This window comes from Canis lupus, chromosome 30 (genome assembly GCF_011100685.1).
Source record: "Canis lupus familiaris isolate Mischka breed German Shepherd chromosome 30, alternate assembly UU_Cfam_GSD_1.0, whole genome shotgun sequence".
Taxonomy (NCBI): Eukaryota; Metazoa; Chordata; class Mammalia; order Carnivora; family Canidae; genus Canis; species Canis lupus.
In genome coordinates this window covers 29,334,398-29,352,409 of record NC_049251.1, presented here as the reverse complement: position 1 = coordinate 29,352,409, position 18,012 = coordinate 29,334,398, and the positions used below count along the sequence as shown (strand labels likewise).

Below are 18,012 nucleotides of genomic sequence, written 5' to 3'. Positions count from 1 at the left end.
ACACCCTCTCGCTCTCTCTCAAATAAATAAAATCCTCTAAAAAAATTATTCCTGAAAAAGATCTGAGGTAAAACCAATGCCTATAATAATGTAAAACCCAAAGTTCAGCCTAAACACTAGTAAGAAAAGACACTTCCTCAAATTCCTCTTCTCCCAATTCTGTATGTCTTGGCAAATTTTTTTTTTTCTTGTAAAATAAGAAACATTGCCCTTACTTTATTTTTTGTTTGTTTGTTTATGTGATTCTTCTCAAAGGGGAGCTGGAGATGAAAACTTGAATATCTGGTGGTCTGTGCTCATTTCCAGGTTCTACATCTATTCATTAAATAGAAGGATGTCTAGAAGAGTATACTGAAAGATCAAAAACCCCTGTCTTACAAATTAGTATTCCTTAGTCTGGAAAGGAGAATACTGAAGGGAGACAGGTTGGGGAGCTTCAAATATCTGATGGTTGAAATGTTGAAGAGAGAAACTTATCCTGTGATGCTGAGGAAGAAATTCAATAACCTGAGATTTCCAACAATGGCCCACAATGTTTAATGAAGCCATATCTTTATCACTGAAAGTACTGAGCAGAAAAAGCATAATCATCTGTCAAGCAAATTACATAAAGAATTTCTCTATGTGTGGTATGGGGTAGTCTGGGTATGCCTAGGGCCTTTTTCAAATCTACAATTCTATTAATTCTATTAACAAAAAGTGCTTTCCTTCCTAGAAAACTACCCAGAATTTCTGGATCAAGATGCAAACCAAAAAAACGTATCTTGAGGACTGATCTTTAGTATTCCCAATGTTCTTTAGAGAGTCAACTGTCCTATTTTTGAGGTATTAACAGCTTTCACAAGTACTACTTTTAACCAGGTGACTTTTCAGAAATTCAGTTTTCTAAACCCAGCAGGCTTCACAGTAACTTTGGTGGTACATTTCCAAAGATACACTGTAAAATTGCCAAGGATTCCTTAATCAGCCTGGCTGCAGCAGCCAAACCACTTCCCATCTGCTCCCTACAGCATCCCTGGCTTTAGACTGCTAATAATCAATTCTCTGACAGGTCATTGCAGAGATGTTTAACCCCAGGAGGTAGGGCAACTAGCATGCTTGCTGGAAATGAAAAGCACTGACCTCTTGCTTCCATAGCAAAGAAAGTGCAGAATCAGGAGAACCAATACCCTGCAAAGACCACTAAGCATTTTCAACTTTCAAGAGCTTCTGTAAATATTTTCCTCTCTCTTCTCTTCTTCTAATTGTACTGCACATTCTTATTTAGGACCACAATTCACCCAATTCTGGAATTACTTGTCAGTACCATTTATTTTTTGTTCCTGCACCTGATCACCAACAACTCCTCTCTGTGTGAATATAGTTAAGGGAGCAAGACAGGCCATGATAATCATTCCCCATATCCTATACCTGTAACAACAAAAGTTCAAATCCCAGTTTCCTCTCTGGAACCCAATTCCATCGCTCAGACTCCCAGCCCAAACACTGATTTGTAATCACATATTTGGGGTCATTAATTACTTTTTTTTAAGCACACGCCATAGATCACACCACTTTCCCACTTTAGGAATGAACAATGACTTCAAGATGGCTAAGAATGAGAGTCTTCCTGTGAGGTCTCTTCCCCTGCCCAGAAGACAAAAGTGGCAACTGACCGTACTGATATTCAAACATAATAAGGATAGTACTTCTCCCTAGAGGACTATAAACAGAGAATATCTCTTTAACTGCCAACTACCCATAGATAATCTGGTCTCAGTAGCAAGTACTCCAATGCTGTTCTGCTGTCAACTCATTTGTCTACCCCTCTTCTTATGGGTTTTGGATCAATCTTCTTATAGGCTTTGCCCTGGGTGAGTGACAGCTATATGTGAGTGTGTATAATCTGCTTGTGACCATAGAGATCATACACATTTAAATGTGAGAGTCAGCTGTCTGGCTAGGTAGTTCCCTCTATTTAAAAAAATTTTTTTTTAAATTTATTCATGATAGAGAGAGAGAGAAAGGCAGAGACAGGCAGAGGGAGAAGCAGGCTCCAACCGGGAGCCCGACGCAGAACTCGATCCCGGGACTCCAGGATTGCACCCTAGGCCAAAGGCAGGCACTAAACCGCTGAGCCACCCAGGGATCCCCGGTAGTTACCTCTAAATGCTGTATGGCCAAAGAAGAAAAAAAATGCCATAATATTTTTAGGAAGATAGTGTGGTGTAGAAAAAAAGAACACTGAACTTAGAATCACAATATGATTACTGGGGCACCTGACAGGCTCAGTCAGAAGAACATGCAACTCTTGATCTTGGGGTCACAAGTTCCAGCCCCATGTTGGTTACAGAGATTACTAAGGAAAAAAAAACTTAAAAAGAGTGATTTCTGAGGGTGTCTGGCTGGCTGAGTCAATAAAGCATATGACTTTTTTTTTTTTTTTAAGATTTATTCATTTGAGAGAGCAAGTATGGGGGCAGGGGAGAATCTTAAGCAGATTCCACACTGAGTGCAGAACCCAACTTGGGGCCCAATCTAGCAACCCTGAGATCATGAGGCGAACTGAAACCAAGAGTATGATGCTTAACTAACTGCACCACCAAGCGCCTCATTTTTTAAAAAGATTTATTTACTGGGGCACTTGAGTGGTTTAGTTGGTTCAAAGAGGGACTCTTGATTTTGGCTCAGGTCATGTGATCTCATGGGTTGTGAGACTGAGTCCCACGTCAGTTCCCTGCTAGGAGGGGAGTCTGCTTGAGATTCTCCCTCTGTCCCTCTCCCCCTCACATGTGTGCTCTCTCTCTCTCTAAATAAATCTTTTGAGAGAGACAGAACATGGTGGAGCGGAGGAGAGGGAAAGAGAGAATCTCAAGCAAACTCCCTGCTGAGTACGGCCAGATGTCGGGCTTAATTCATGAACCTGAGATGATGACCTCAGGAAAATCAGGAGTCAGAAGCTTAACTGACTGAGCTACCCAGGTGGCATCCTAGAACATGTGACTTTTGATCTCAGGGTCATGAGTTTGGTCCCCATGTTAAGAGTAGAGTTTACTTTAAAAAAAAAAAAAAAAAAAGAGAGAGAAAGAAGAGAGGACTTCTGGACTCAAATTTCCACTGACCCTAGCCAAGTTGCTTCATTAAATATTCTCATTTATAAAATGGAGGGAGCACCCATCATGGTTCTTTTTATTTTTTTTCTTTTTAATTTTTATTTATTTATGATAGTCACACACAGAGAGAGAGAGGCAGAGACACAGGCAGAGGGAGAAGCAGGCTCCATGCACCGGGAGCCCGACGTGGGACTTGATCCCGGGTCTCCAGGATTGCGCCCTGGGCCAAAGGCAGGCGCTAAACCGCTGTGCCACCCAGGGATCCCACCCATCATGGTTCTAAGCATATTATGAGCATACAAATGTGAGAAATATAAGACAACTCAAAAATATAAAATGACCCAAATATTCTGGTACTGTTCTAGTATCTGAACTTAAAGAGGGTTGTTTCACAATTAGATCTTATATAGAGTATCAAGGTATTTTAAAATATGAAGGAAAAATGTTTAAAATTTTTTTCACAAATTAAATTACAGGTAGTACTGATATCAATCTAAGTTCTACGAAAGAAAAATGGCAATCCTTTTTTCTTCCATGAACTCAGAAGTCTGAGTTTTCTTTTTAGGATACTCTGTACCTTCAGGTATGGCTCAAAATCCTACACTACAGTGACAGACTCCAACTTCCTTCAAAAGTCCCTCAGGGCCAAGGTACTCTCTAAAAGCTCATGGTTTTAACATCTGGACTCTATTTTATCACTTGTTCCAATCCACTAGGTTGTTGACCCCACTGACAGGACTTCAAATCTAAACTGTGGGAGATTCATGGGTTTGATGTCCTAGGGAAAGGTCAACAAATCAATGGGATACAGCAAAGCTGCTACAAAAAACCAAATTATATCATCTTCCTTAAATTCCAGATGCTACCCTGAAATCAGTGTGTGCTTAGCCAACCTCTGGTGAAGCTAGTACAACATGTAAACCATCCTCAGTGACTCTAAGCTTACCCAGCTGGAAGAACAGGCATCTCCCTCTCCACCTGCCACACTTCATAGGAGCTCACTAATCAACTGAATTTCCACCTAGGGCTCTAACGAGAAACAATCAACTTTCCTTTGGGTCTCTCCCTTAATTTATTACATTAATTACTGTAACAAAGGAACTGTGTCATCTCCTCAAGTACCACAGCTCTCAGCTTATATCTCCAATGGGGGATCAGATAAAGAACAGACTAACAGTGCCAATTTAAGACGACGGATCCAATTCAACTGGGTTCATCTGACCATGTGTCACCTAAGGACAGATGAGTAAAAAGTATAGTGTCTCTCAGTCCCTGAGTGTTTTTATGCTGCATCTCATGAATAGTTTTATGGTCCTCACAGGCTGCTATTCTCAGACAAAGATTATAAGGCTTGACCTGTTTCATTTCACAGAAGCAACTGACACTTCCACCAGGATATGACTATTCAACAGGGCTCAGGCTTAGAGCCTTGGTGGTTGGTGATACTGCTGTGCCAGCATACATCTGACAATAGGTAAACAGCATACTGAATATGTAAATAATTCAGTCCCAAACCTATAGAGATTTGGTGGAACTAGTCCACAGAGAAAACCCTTACCAAGACCTATGTGTAAGTAGGCCAAGAAGCAGAAGGCAAAGTCATCTAAATAATAAAGCTCCACCATCCCCCTAATAATTGGAGGACTACATAGCCCTTTATAATTTATTTCTAATCCTGAGAAGTAAGCTTTCTGTGCTAATGAGGAAATTCTCAGGAAAAAAAAAAAAAAAAAAGAATAGTAGAGATGGCTAGGTATCAGATCTAAGAAACTGGCCCTCTACATACAACTGTCATGTGAAAGCTTTTCTCTATATCAATCATCTCATCTGTAAAACAGGTGATAATGTGGGACAAGTTCACGGGCATAAGGGAAAGAAAATAATCCAAGAATTTTTCAGGAAATATAAGGAATTACCTTCATTTTTTTATAGACCTCACCTCCCTTCCTAAATCTCACACAAAAGCTACTATGCTATCCTGACTCTAAAGAGCAAAGAAAACCTTTCTGTCAAAAGGTACTATCTACAGGGTTAGGCATAAAAAAATGGTGACATCCATATGCACACCCATAAAGCTATCTACTTCTCTAGTCCTATCTCCTGGTCATGCTGTGTCCTCTGCACATAATCTGACCTTACTGCTTCATGGCGTTTACCTGAAAGGCATTCCCTAGGTACATCCTACCTCCCAATATATGTGATGACTCTATTAATATTTGTTTCATCTATTGGACTGCAAGCACCCTGAGAGGATGGGGCTGTCTCTTTTGCCCACCATTGTATCCTAATAACAGCGTTTGGTTCACAGTCAGCCCTCAATAAATATTTTGGTCAATAAATGAGGGAAGGAGGAATGTGGCGCCGTTGGTTGGGCATCCCACTCTTTTGTTATTAGCTTCAGTCAATTTCAAGGTCATGAGATCAAGCCCTGCATCTGTCTCTGTGTGCAGTCTGCTGTAAATTCTCCCTCTCCTTCTGCCCCTACCACTCTTCTAAAATAAATAAGTCTTTTAAAAATAAATGAATGGATGGATGAATGAATGAGGGAAGTGAACGCTGCTTTCTCCTCAACAAGTAGAATCATAATGGTGTCCAGGATGCCATTTCTCTTCTCCATTCTTACTTCAAATTCACTTGTCTCTAGTTATAAGCTATCTCAATTACCTGACAGTCTTCAAACTTACTAGAACAGAATATGGATTCCTCTTTAGGATCAAGGATGTAGGTTCATCAAGAGTCTAGGAGAAAGATTGAGAAACAAAACAGTCTCCACATATCTTAAAATACCTATGTGCTCCTGAGTATTCTCTAAACCTTCAAATATTTTCTTCCATACACAAGATGCTTCCCAAAATAGGGCTAGCATACATATCAGGCATTCTGGACATAGCCAACTTCTGAGAGCCCTCATGTATATACTTAAATGTGTGATAAATTCTATCAGACTTAAACCACTCCATTTTCACATTTTAAACACTTACAAATCAAAGATGACAAAAGTCAGAAAAGTGTCACGGCTGTGGGAGTGGTACTTAATGATGGGAAAGAAGCATGAGGGAATCTTGGGCTGGAAATGTTCTAGATCTTGAACTGGATGGTGGTTATATAATTATACAAATATGTAAAAATTGAGTTGTACACTTAAGATTAGTGTACTTAATGTACTTTATAACATGCACATTATACTTAAAAAAAAAAAAAAAGTAAAATCATAAATACCTATGAACAAGAGAGCTGCATTACTGGATCATGTTCCTGGTCCTAAAGCAGCATTTTATGCAGTCATGGTAAAAGGGAATCATGATATCAATCTTTGCAGGCTCAGATATTTAGGGAGAATGGTAAGAAGGAACAAAGTAAAAAAGGAAGAAGCTAACTAAGCATTATCCTATGTATGACTATGCTGTGAGGAGATTTATAAAACTGTTGGAAGAATCTGAAAAAATTAGGGATATAATAACAAACCAATACACACAAAATAATTAATGATACTAAATCGTGGGAACTTTCCAGAACGCTCGGTGAGACACAGAGGAGCGGCGGCTGCCCGAGCTGCACCCAGCAACGCGCTCCTTCCTGCTCCCCCACACCAGCTTCGGCCCTCTCACCGGCTGTAGAAAATGGTGAAAGAAACCACTTACTATGATGTTTTGGGGGTCAAACCCAATGCCACCCAGGAGGAATTGAAAAAGGCTTACAGAAAACTGGCCTTGAAGTACCACCCTGATAAGAATCCAAATGAAGGAGAGAAGTTTAAACAGATTTCTCAAGCTTATGAAGTGCTCTCTGATGCAAAGAAAAGGGAATTATATGACAAAGGAGGAGAACAGGCAATTAAAGAAGGTGGAGCTGGTGGTGGTTTTGGCTCCCCCATGGACATATTTGATATGTTTTTTGGAGGAGGAGGCAGGATGCAGAGAGAACGGAGAGGTAAAAATGTTGTACATCAGCTCTCAGTAACCTTAGAAGATTTATATAATGGCGCAACAAGAAAACTAGCTCTGCAAAAGAATGTGATTTGCAATAAATGTGAAGGCCGAGGTGGTAAGAAAGGAGCAGTCGAATGTTGTCCCAATTGCCGAGGTACTGGAATGCAAGTAAGAATTCATAAGATAGGACCAGGAATGGTTCAGCAAATTCAATCTGTGTGCATGGAGTGCCAGGGCCATGGAGAACGGATCAGTCCTAAAGATAGATGTAAAAGCTGCAATGGAAGGAAGATAGTTCGAGAGAAGATTCTAGAAGTGCATATTGACAAAGGCATGAAAGATGGCCAGAAGATAACATTCCATGGTGAAGGAGACCAAGAACCAGGACTGGAACCAGGAGATATTATCATTGTTTTAGATCAGAAGGACCATGCTGTTTTTACTCGAGGAGAAGATCTTTTCATGTGTATGGATATACAGCTGGTTGAAGCCCTGTGTGGCTTTCAAAAGCCAATATCTACTCTTGACAACTGAACCATCATCATCACCTCTCATCCAGGTCAGACTGTCAAGCATGGGGATATCAAGTGTGTGCTAAATGAAGGCATGCCAATTTATCGTAGACCATAAGAGAAGGGTCGCCTAATCATCGAATTTAAGGTAAACTTCCCCGAGAATGGCTTTCTCTCTCCTGATAAACTTTCTTTGCTGGAAAAACTCCTACCTGAGAGGAAGGAAGTAGAAGAGACTGATGAAATGGACCAGGTAGAACTGGTGGACTTTGATCTCAATCAGGAAAGATGGCGCCATTACAATGGGGAAGCATATGAGGATGATGAACATCATCCTAGGGGTGGTGTTCAGTGTCAGACCTCTTAATGGGGCCAGTGAATAACACTGCTGCTGGCATTTTATATGCAGTAGTGGATGAGTGAAGGACTATAATCATAGCTCACTAACTTGCTTTTGTTTTTAATATTCAACTTTAGTAGTGTTTTAAAAGTTAAATGAAGAATAAACTCAAATATAAAAAAAATGATACTAAATCATGGAAAAAACAAATAATTGTCCAAGAAAACATATCAGCAGTACACAAAATGGCTGAACAGTAAACAATATATACTTATCACAATAACAAATATTTATTTAACCAAAAATAGGACACAACTATACTAAGAGGATTTGGTTAGGAGAGGACAGGTGGAAAACATTATTTTGTTACAGGAGTAAATCTAAGAAAAAGACTAAAAAGTGTAAAGCTGTTGCCTAGTGGGAGTAAGATTTTGTGGTGGGAATGTAAAAAAAGTGGATTACCAATTTTCATTAAAAGCCATAGTACCAAAAAAAAAAAAAAAAAGCCATAGTACTACTTTTCAATATAAAGTTCATGGAAAAACAAGAACAAACAAGTCCACGTATTGATAAATAAAACACATTTTGAAATAATTCTATAAAAAGGATATATTCCCCCAAACAGCCCTGGATTCCCTTAATAAGTTAAAATATATCAATTCAAAAATTTATCAAAAATCTCATGGGAGATTGGAAGGACCGCAGAAGCAAGGCAGTAGGTATGGCTATAAAAGGGCAATATGAGGGACCTTTATGGTGATAAAACGGATTTATATCTTGACTATGGTGGTAATAAAACTGCAGAGAAATATATACACTCATAAATGGGTACAAGTAAAACTGAAGAAACGTGAACAAGATCGGTAGACTGTAACAATGTCAATATCTGGTTGTGATATTGTACTGCAGTTTTGCAAGATATGACTATTGGAAGAACCTGGGGTAAAGGGTACAAGGTTTCCATCTGTATTAATCTTACAACTGTTTGAGACTACAGTTTTCTCAAATTTAAGTTTAAAAAAATCACTGAAACACGGGAACCTGGGTGGCTCAGTCAGTTAAGTGTCTGACTTGATTTTGGCTCAGGTAGTGATCTCATGATGGTGGGATGGAGCCCCAGGTTGGGTTCTGTGCTCAGCAGGGAGTCCTGATTGAGATTTTCTCCCTCTCCCTCTGCCCCTTCCCCCCACCCCACTCACAATATCAATATTGACATTGAAACAGACAAACAATATGGTGTGCCTCAATCAGTTTAAGCTTTTGACTCCTGATTCTGGCTCAGGCTGTAATCTCAGGGTCATGAGATTAAACCTGGCCCCCATCAGGCTCTGTTGCTGATCCTGGAGCCTGCTTAAGATTCTCTTCTCTCTCCCTCTGCCCCTCTGCCCCTCTGCCCCCAACCCACTCCCTTACACCTCTCTTCAAAATAAATAACAGAAACAAAAAATCAAACACAAAAACCTTCTTAACCTTATTTTTATTTTTAATTTCTACTGCCCATAGGTATTTTACTTATTTACTGATAAGAACCCGTAATTAACCTAAATTCATTTCTAACTTGAAAGAGTGCTCTCTGTCCAATACAGGAGCTTATGAATTGGCAAGTAAGGGACGCCTCAGTGGCTCAGTCAATAAAGCACCTGACTCCTGGTTTCAACTTAGGTCATGGTCTCAGGGTACTGGGATGGACCAATCTCTATGCTCATCAGAAGTGTGGCTACAGGATTTTCTCTCTCCCTCTGCCCCTCTCCCTGGTTGGAGGCCTCTCTCTCTCAAGTAAATAAATCTTTAAAAAAAAAAAAAAAAAGACCTGGTAAATAAGTCTGTATGTTCTTCTTCTCACTTGAAAAGGTTTGATAATATACTTTTTTTCTTTTCCCCCTTAAATAGGCTCCACACCTAGCATGGAGCTCCACACAGGGCTTGAACTCACAACCCTGAGATCAAGACCTCAGCTGAGATCAACACTCGATGCGTAACTGACTGAGCCACCCCACGCACCCCAATAATATTCTCTGTCATTAAAAGATGAATTTATTTTGACAGGTCTTCATTAAAGCCTTTATCTCCTTTGGTCACCAGCTCTGGCATGTATTCCTTGGGGATCAACAGAACACACAGTTATCACAAACATAAACCCTGGTTTTACTGATGGGTATTTATTTTTATCTTTATTTAGTTCTTTTTTTTTTTTTAATTTTTATTTATTTATGATAGTCACAGAGAGAGAGAGAGAGAGGCAGAGACACAGGCAGAGGGAGAAGCAGGCTCCATGCACCGGGAGCCCGATGTGGGATTCGATCCTGGGTCTCCAGGATCGCGCCCTAGGCCAAAGGCAGGCGCCAAACCGCTGCGCCACCCAGGGATCCCTATCTTTATTTAGTTCTGATTCTCTTCCTAATGATGCCCACCATTTCTCTGGCAGCACACGGAGCTATTTTTTCTAGGAATAGGTTTACCAAAACTCCTAGTTTTTTGGGGGGATGACAAGTGTTAGTTAGAAGTTCTCACGCTTAGATTGGCTTAGATTTTCTACCTCTTTTTAAATGTAACATAACACTTCTGGCAGCCCCGGTGGCACAGCGGATTGGTGCCACCTGCAGCCCAGGGCGTGATCCTGGAGACCCTGGATCGAGTCCCACGTCAGGCTCTCTGTATGATGCCTGCTTCTCCCTCTGCCTGTGTGTCTGCCCCTCTCTGTCTCTATGAATAAATAAATAAAATCTTTAAAAAAATAAAAATAAAAAATAAATAAATGTCACACTTTTCCACACTGAAGCTCATCTGTTTTTTTTGCCTCTCCCCACACCCAACAGCCAAAATGTTCCTGAAGTTTATAATCTAAGCAATTTGGGAACCTAACTACGTGAAAGAGCTTAATGTCATGGGATAACCTGAATATGTCACTTCTGTATAACATTTTTTTAAAAGGTCAAGAGAACCTGGGTGGCTCAGTTAAGTATCTGCCTTTAGCTCGGGTCACAATCCTGGAGTCCCAAGGATGGAGCCCCACATTCGGCTCCATGTTCACTGAGGAGTCTGCTTCTCTCTGCCCCTCACCCTGCTCATGCTCTCTCTCAAATTTTAAAAATCTTTTTTTTAAAAAAAAGGTCAAATAAGATGAATGCTATTGCTTAAACTCTTTTACCTAGAAGAACTTATCAGGATGGTTCCGGGAGGTAATGTTATGAGGAACCAGCACAGTACAAAACAAAACAAGGCAAGAGGCAGAAAAGCTCAGTCCTACTCTTTACTCTCCCTTAGATGTGTAACACTCTGAGGCAAGTCACTGCACTTATTTGAGCCTTAGTTGCTTCACCTGTAAAAAGGGGAGATAATTAATATACCCTGTACAGTGTAATACTCTCAGTAGAACCTGGGGCGGCCCCCTAACATCAAACTCATTGATATTCCTAAGCAAGATGAGTATTTACTTGAAAAAAAATGACTACGTAGCATCTTGATAGTTGAAGTCAGATTTTTGCCTCCCTTATAAAAGGTCAGTTTTCAGAGCTTTTGAGTTTTAGAACTGTAGAGAAGGAACTATGGACCTGTGAAAAATGCTTAGTGTCAGAAAGTTAGTTTGCTAATGCACAAAACATTTTCTCCCATTCCATGAGTAAAGCTTTTAAATAGCCTTGGCCTGATTTTAACAAGTCTTTTCAAACTAAACAGTGTCCACTGGTAACAACTCTGTCCACACACAACTGTTAATGATTTGTCATGTGACTTGTTACGTAAACTAACCTATCACCTTAGCCCCAGTAAGCTACATGAATAGTACAAAGTAAACTCAATCTTTAATTTATATTTTATCAATTTTCCAATATAGTTTTTAGTCTTTCCACCTCCAGACCCTTCTTATGGACATACCACATTTGAAATCTACACCAGTCCCTTAGTGTAGTGAAAACGCCACTTACAACTTGAAGTAATAGATTTTCACTACGAGATTCAGTTTATCCTTTAATTCTTCCTAAAATCTTGGGTAGATGTACTCGATCTAATCCAGTTTATTGATGTGACCAAGAAAAACCTAAGCAGCCAAGGGAAAAAAATGTTGGAAAAACTAAATAAATGTTAACATTTCTGGGATAATTCCTTGGGACGTCTTTATATTTTTCCGTACTTTTTGTGCTTTGAAAAAGATTAATTCATGTTCTAATCAGGAAAAAAAAAAAAGTTAAGCATCTATCATTTGACCTAGAAACTTTAATCTGCTTAGGAGGAAGGGAAAAACAGGAGTGGAAATTCTCTCATGTTTTCCTCCCTGAATGCATCCTTCACACCATGATCAAGTAATGTTACCAATTTTCTAGCTGCCTTTCCATTTTTAACATGTCCCTTTAAAAAACAAACAGGAAACTCTTACCATCAGCTGTGCAAAAAGGCTTATCAATTTCATCTTTTTTTTTTCTTTCACCTAATTTCTAAGTGGCACTCACCCATCATCACTTTGTGGGCTTCTTTGGCCTCAAATGAAAATGCCTGTTTTTTATTTTTTTATTAAGATTTTACTTAAATAAATAAATAAAAATTTTAAAAGATTTTATTTATTTATTCATGAGAGACAGAGAGAGAGAGAGAGAGCAGACACACACACAGGCAGAGGGAGAAGCAGACTCCATGCAGGGAGCTGAACGTGAGACTTGATCCAGGGTCTCCAGGATCAGGCCCTGGGCTGAAGGCGGCGCTAAACCACTGAGACACGCAGCTGCCCAAATGCCTGTTTCTTCTCTCCACAGCCTTTAAGACTATGCCAAATAACCATCTGTTTTGTATGGTCCTTTTGATCCCTAGCTTTCCTTTAGCATTCTAGTACAACGGCTTTTAAGCCTTTAAACTTGCAGGTTATCTGCCCCCTAAAACCTTTCTTTCTACTTTTCCTAATGTACATACTTGATCATAGCTCCATTTCTTAAAACTGAATCCCCATGTGATAGATTTTGTTCTCCCTCTCCCTGAAAAATGCTGAACTTGGTCAATATATGATTAATATTTTTTGTTTGGTTGAGAATTAGATCAGATAATTTAATTTACTGGCCCGGTAAAATGCATGCACAGAGCCCACTACAGGAATGACGCTTGGTACGTCATGGTTAGTACAGTAATTCTTGAGGCTTCCCAGTTGGCTGGAAGGAAAAGAGCCAAGATATGAATACTATTAAATGGTGTTGACCTACAGAAACCTTTATCAATTGTTCGTTCCTCAAAGTAAAATGCATTTCCTTCTTTGCTTTGTAGGTTCTAAAGCTGCCAACTGAAGTAGTTTGTCTTATTCAAAACTACATCTTCAAAAAAAAAAAAAAAAAAAACTACATCTTCATCTTTGTTCCCAATGAAGCATTTAACCAGTCCATGTCTAAACAAACTGCGTATTACTATTATCTGGCTTCATTATACAGCTTCTTTAATTTCCTTTAAGAGTTTCAACTCAGGGGACACCTGGCTGGATGGCTCAGCAGTTGAGCATCTACCTTCGGCTCAGGGCATGATCCCAGAATCCTGGGATTGAGTCCTGCATTAAGCTCCCTGAAAGGAGCCTGCTTCTCCTTCTGCCTAGGTCTCTGTTTCTCTCTCTCATGAATAAACAAATAAAATCTTTAAAAAAAAAAAAAAGTTTCAACTCCATCATATTATTTTGATTAGGAATGTGACACTTTGGGCAGCCCGGGTGGCTCAGTGGTTTAGCGCCGCTTTCGGCCCAGGGGGTGATCCTGGAAACCTGGGATAGAGTCCCACATCGGGCTTCCTGCATGGAGCCTGCTTCTCCCTCTGCCTGTGTCTTTGCCTCTCATTCAATCTCTCTCTGTCTCTCTCTCTCATAAATAAAATCTTTAAAAATAATAATAAAAAAATAATAAATAAATGTGACATTTTTATTTAAGCAAGGATTTCAATCCTTATAAAAATGTAATACCGTGCTGTTTCTATCATTCCTATTAGTGCATTGCCTAGCAGCCCCACATTTCAACGATTAGTGTCCTATCAGGTACTTAAAATGTGAATTAAATTATTATATCATTATTTTGCCTCCCAAGAAAGGAGAAGAGAAAAAAATGTATATAAGGATGACGGAAATGGCACTAATCATGTTTACGTCAGTAACACTTTCAAATAAATCTAATGCTTCAGATCATATATTCAGGTAAAACATATTATAGATCTGTTGCTGGAACAAAGTGTCACTTCACTGTTATGTCACCTACCGCAATGTGACCTTGTTAAAACTGAATTTCTTTCTTATATAAAGGTTCAAGGGAAAGAATATTGCCAAACACTGCCCTGCATTTCTCTGTCAGACAGTGTTATGGAACTCATCTGAAATCCACACTGCCAAGATTTCTAGCTCTGGTAAGACTGGAAGGGCCAACTAATACAAACCACAGAAACATTACTACTGAAAAAATAGTTTTCACTAGCAAACTAAGCTATGTTAAGGCATTTTTACTAATAAAGTAATACACCTTGGTCAATTAAACAAAGATCCTTTCAAACCACGAAAGCAAAAAAACAACATACACTTGAATTAACAGCTGCTGGCCTTAAAGTTCACAATATCAGAAATATATTATTGTACCATTCAAGAACATGTAGTGAGAATCTAGGACTTCAAGATTGATATAAAGCAAATTCTGAGAAAAGCCATGTGAAATCTGCTTAGAAGCCCACCTAATCATCTGCCTAAATGTAACAAATTTTTCTTAGCATGGACTGGAGTTCAGTAAGAACCTTTATTCTAAAATTACATACCAAAAAAAGCACATTTTTATGGAATGGCAAATAGGTTTCCTTGTGTACTACAACTGCACAAGTTGATGTATAAATAACTAAAAACAGTGTTCAGGTACCATGCACCTCAGCTACTTCAAATAGCATACAGTATAACCAGCTGAGAGCTTGACATCCACAAGTTGCATTCTACATAACCCAAGGACAGAACTAAGACATTCCATTTCTTGTAATATTAGGTAGGAATTTTAGCTTCTAGCCAATTACCAAAGTGGCAGTCTGGCCTAAGGGATTTCTGTTTCCTATCAGCTTCGTGTAAGCAAAAAAGGAATGAGGTAACAGGAAAAATAATGAAGAAACAGAAGAATTAGAAAAGGGCAAGCAAGGAAATTATACTAAAATTTATAATACACAAGTGAAACGAGAGAATCTAGACATCATGAGACATCTTCATCCTCAGGCTAATGCATTAGGTACTGAAACTTCCAGAATACAGCTAGCTATATGTTTAGAGGAAGTCAAAATACCACAAACCTGAAAATTCAATTTTTAAGCTGGGAGCAGAGTGCACACTCCTTGAAACCTTATTTTTAAAGAGCTACCTTAAAGTTGCTAAAGCCCCACCACAAAGGTCATGATATTGGGCTATTCCCCTTGAGATAGGAGATAACTCTGAGGCCTACCTCATCCTTTACTCTAGGCATCCAAGGCCCAGTCAGCAGAAGGGTAAATCCTACCCCTCAGGGAACTAGCTACCAGGCCTCCAGTTCTACCCCTGGTGTCTTCCAGACATGACTGACTGCAATTTTCACCATGATTAACTTCCAGGAATGCCAGCCAGAGGAGCAGCCAGGAGAAAAGAACATAAGGAGTAGCTGTTTCCCCCTCTATGTCAGCTGGACTCTTTGAACAACTGCAGACACTGCCTCTTTCTCTCTACTAGGCAGAGCAGCATTCAACAACCTCAGCAAAGTGCCTAACAACCAGTAACACACCACCACTACCACTACCACATTTCTCAAATCTGCCTATTCTGACCGTCTTATTCTGTTTAAAGATTTATTTTTAGAGACAGACAGACAGACAGTGGTGGAGGGGTAGGGGTGGAGAGAATCCTAAGTAGACCCTGCACTCAGCTCTGAGCCCAACTCAGGGCTCAATCTCACAACCCTGAGATCAGACCTGAGCCAAAACCAAGAGTCAGATGCTTAACCTACTGTACCACCCAGGTGCCCCTGACTTATTTAAAGCTGCAGCCCACCCCTCTCTCTCACCTGTTCTTCCTCCACACTAATCCCTCTTACTATGCTCTATTTTTTCTCATATCATTTATCAGCCTCATAATAATTATTTATTATGCTTAGTTCTAGATTCTTCTGTATAAAGATAAGATCCATGAGGTTGGGGTTCTTTTTTTTTTTTTTTTTGGTCCATTGTGTTCACTGATAAATCTTAAGCAGCTAGAACAAGACCTCACATATAGTTAGGAATCTGATAAATATTTATAGAATGAAAGAAGTAAGAAAAACTAAAAAGACTTCCCAGAGGTCAACAATACCCAGAGGGCCCAACAGTGCCTATATTCCTCTAATAGAATCAGTCTGGTTCCCATGTCTGACCTACATTGCCTCCACCTGCCATGTACTTACTCCTCCCCCTCCCCAAAGTCTTCCATCAACTAGGATATATGGAACCACAGTACTGCTGCAGGCAGTAAATGCAACAAATGCTTGTCCTTGAGTCTGAAGGATTCCTGAAAGCTTTCATAGTCTGCCTTCTTCCTAGGTTATGCAGTTTGGGATAAAATGTGTGAATGAAAGTTACCTTAGCATAAAAGGAAGCCTGAAAAAAAAATTACAAGAAGTTTGTTTTCAAAAATCAAATTCCAATTCAATTTAGCAAGCATTAATTAAGCATAAAGTTATATTCAAAAAAGCAGTGGGCTAGAAGCCATGAGAAACAGAGGAGACACAGTGTCTTCTGCAGTTCAGAACAAGGGAGGAAAAATATATTCACAAATAATTATAATTAAAGACAACATGTGAGAAAGTACTTGCTAGAGATCCTAGCAAGGAGAGCGATACAGAGAAGATGAAATCAATTCTGGAGATAGTTGGGTGGGAAGAAAAGGGTTAAGAAAGGCTTCGGGAAGGAGATGAAATTTTTTTGCTAGGTTGAAGGAAGGGTCAGATTTGGAGTTGAATGCTTTGGAGCAGGAAGGGTCATTTCAACGGAAAAGAAAAAAATAAGGTGTTCAGAGTGAAAAAACGCACGGTAAGCTGAAGGAATGGCTGTTAAGAAGAGTGAGAAATAAGTAAGGCTGAGGAAGGCCAAGGTTGGTCAGACTACAGAGGATGTGGAGTACTGGCCCATGCGGGCAAAGAGAGCCATTTAAGGTTTTTCAGCAAGAAGTGAAATGATAAAAACTGTATTTTTAAAAATATATGTGGGGGGGAGGGGGGTGCGGGGAACGACACACACAGAGCTAGCTCAACCAGCAGAGCATGCAACTCTTGAACCCAGGGTTGTGAGTTCAAGCCCCACGTGGATATAAAGATTACTTAAAAATACAATCTTAAGAGGCGACTGGGTGGCTCAGTTGGTTAAGCATCCAACTCGTGATTTTCACTTAGATCATGATCTCAGGTGGTGAGATCAAGCCCTGCATCAGGCACTGTGCTGGGAGTGGAGCTTGCTAGGATTCTCTTTGCTCCTTTGCTCCAGCCCTCTCAAGTGAGCACTTGCTCTAAAAAATAAAATAAAATAATTAAAAAAATAATTTAAAAAACCCAACTGGGATATCTGGCTGGCTAAGTCGGGAACATGCAATTCTTGATCTTGGGGTCATGAGTTTGAGCCCCATGTTGGGTGTAGAGATTACAAAAATAAATAAATAAATAAGTAAGTAAGTAAGTAAGTAAGTAAATAAAACTTAAGGAGGCAGCCCGGGTGGCTCAACAGTTTAGCACCACCTTCTGCCCAAGGCCTGATCCTGGAGACCAGGGATGGAGTCCCACGTCCCGCTCCCTGTAGAGAAACTGCTTCTCCCTCTGCCTGTCTCTCTGCTTGTCTCTCTCCCCCTGCGTGGAGCCTGCTTCTCCCTCTGCCTGTCTCTCTGCCTGTCTCTCTCTCCCTCTCTCATGAATAAATAAATGAAATCTTAAAAAATAAAATAATAAAATAAAACTTAAAGGGGCATGTGGGTAGCTCAGTTGGTTAAGCATCCAACTCTTGATGTCAGTTCAGGTCTTAACCTCAGGTTTGTGAGCTCAAGCCCCATGTTGGGCTCCATGCTCGGCATGGAGCCTACTTAAAACAAAATTAAAAAAAAAAAAAAAAAAAAAAAGATAAGGGACGCCGGGGTGGCTCAGTGGTTAAGCGTCTGCCTTCGGCTCAGGGCATAATCC

General features: G+C 39.8%; 1 protein-coding gene and 1 pseudogene across 4 annotated transcripts in view; one reads left to right on the top strand and one right to left on the bottom strand.

Moving 5' to 3' along the window:
- Window positions 1-18,012, bottom strand: part of ZNF609 (zinc finger protein 609) — a 209,190-nt gene that overhangs the window by 182,243 nt on the left and 8,935 nt on the right. The gene's annotated exons all lie outside the window — the stretch shown is intronic.
- Window positions 6,665-7,915, top strand: LOC609207 (annotated as a pseudogene).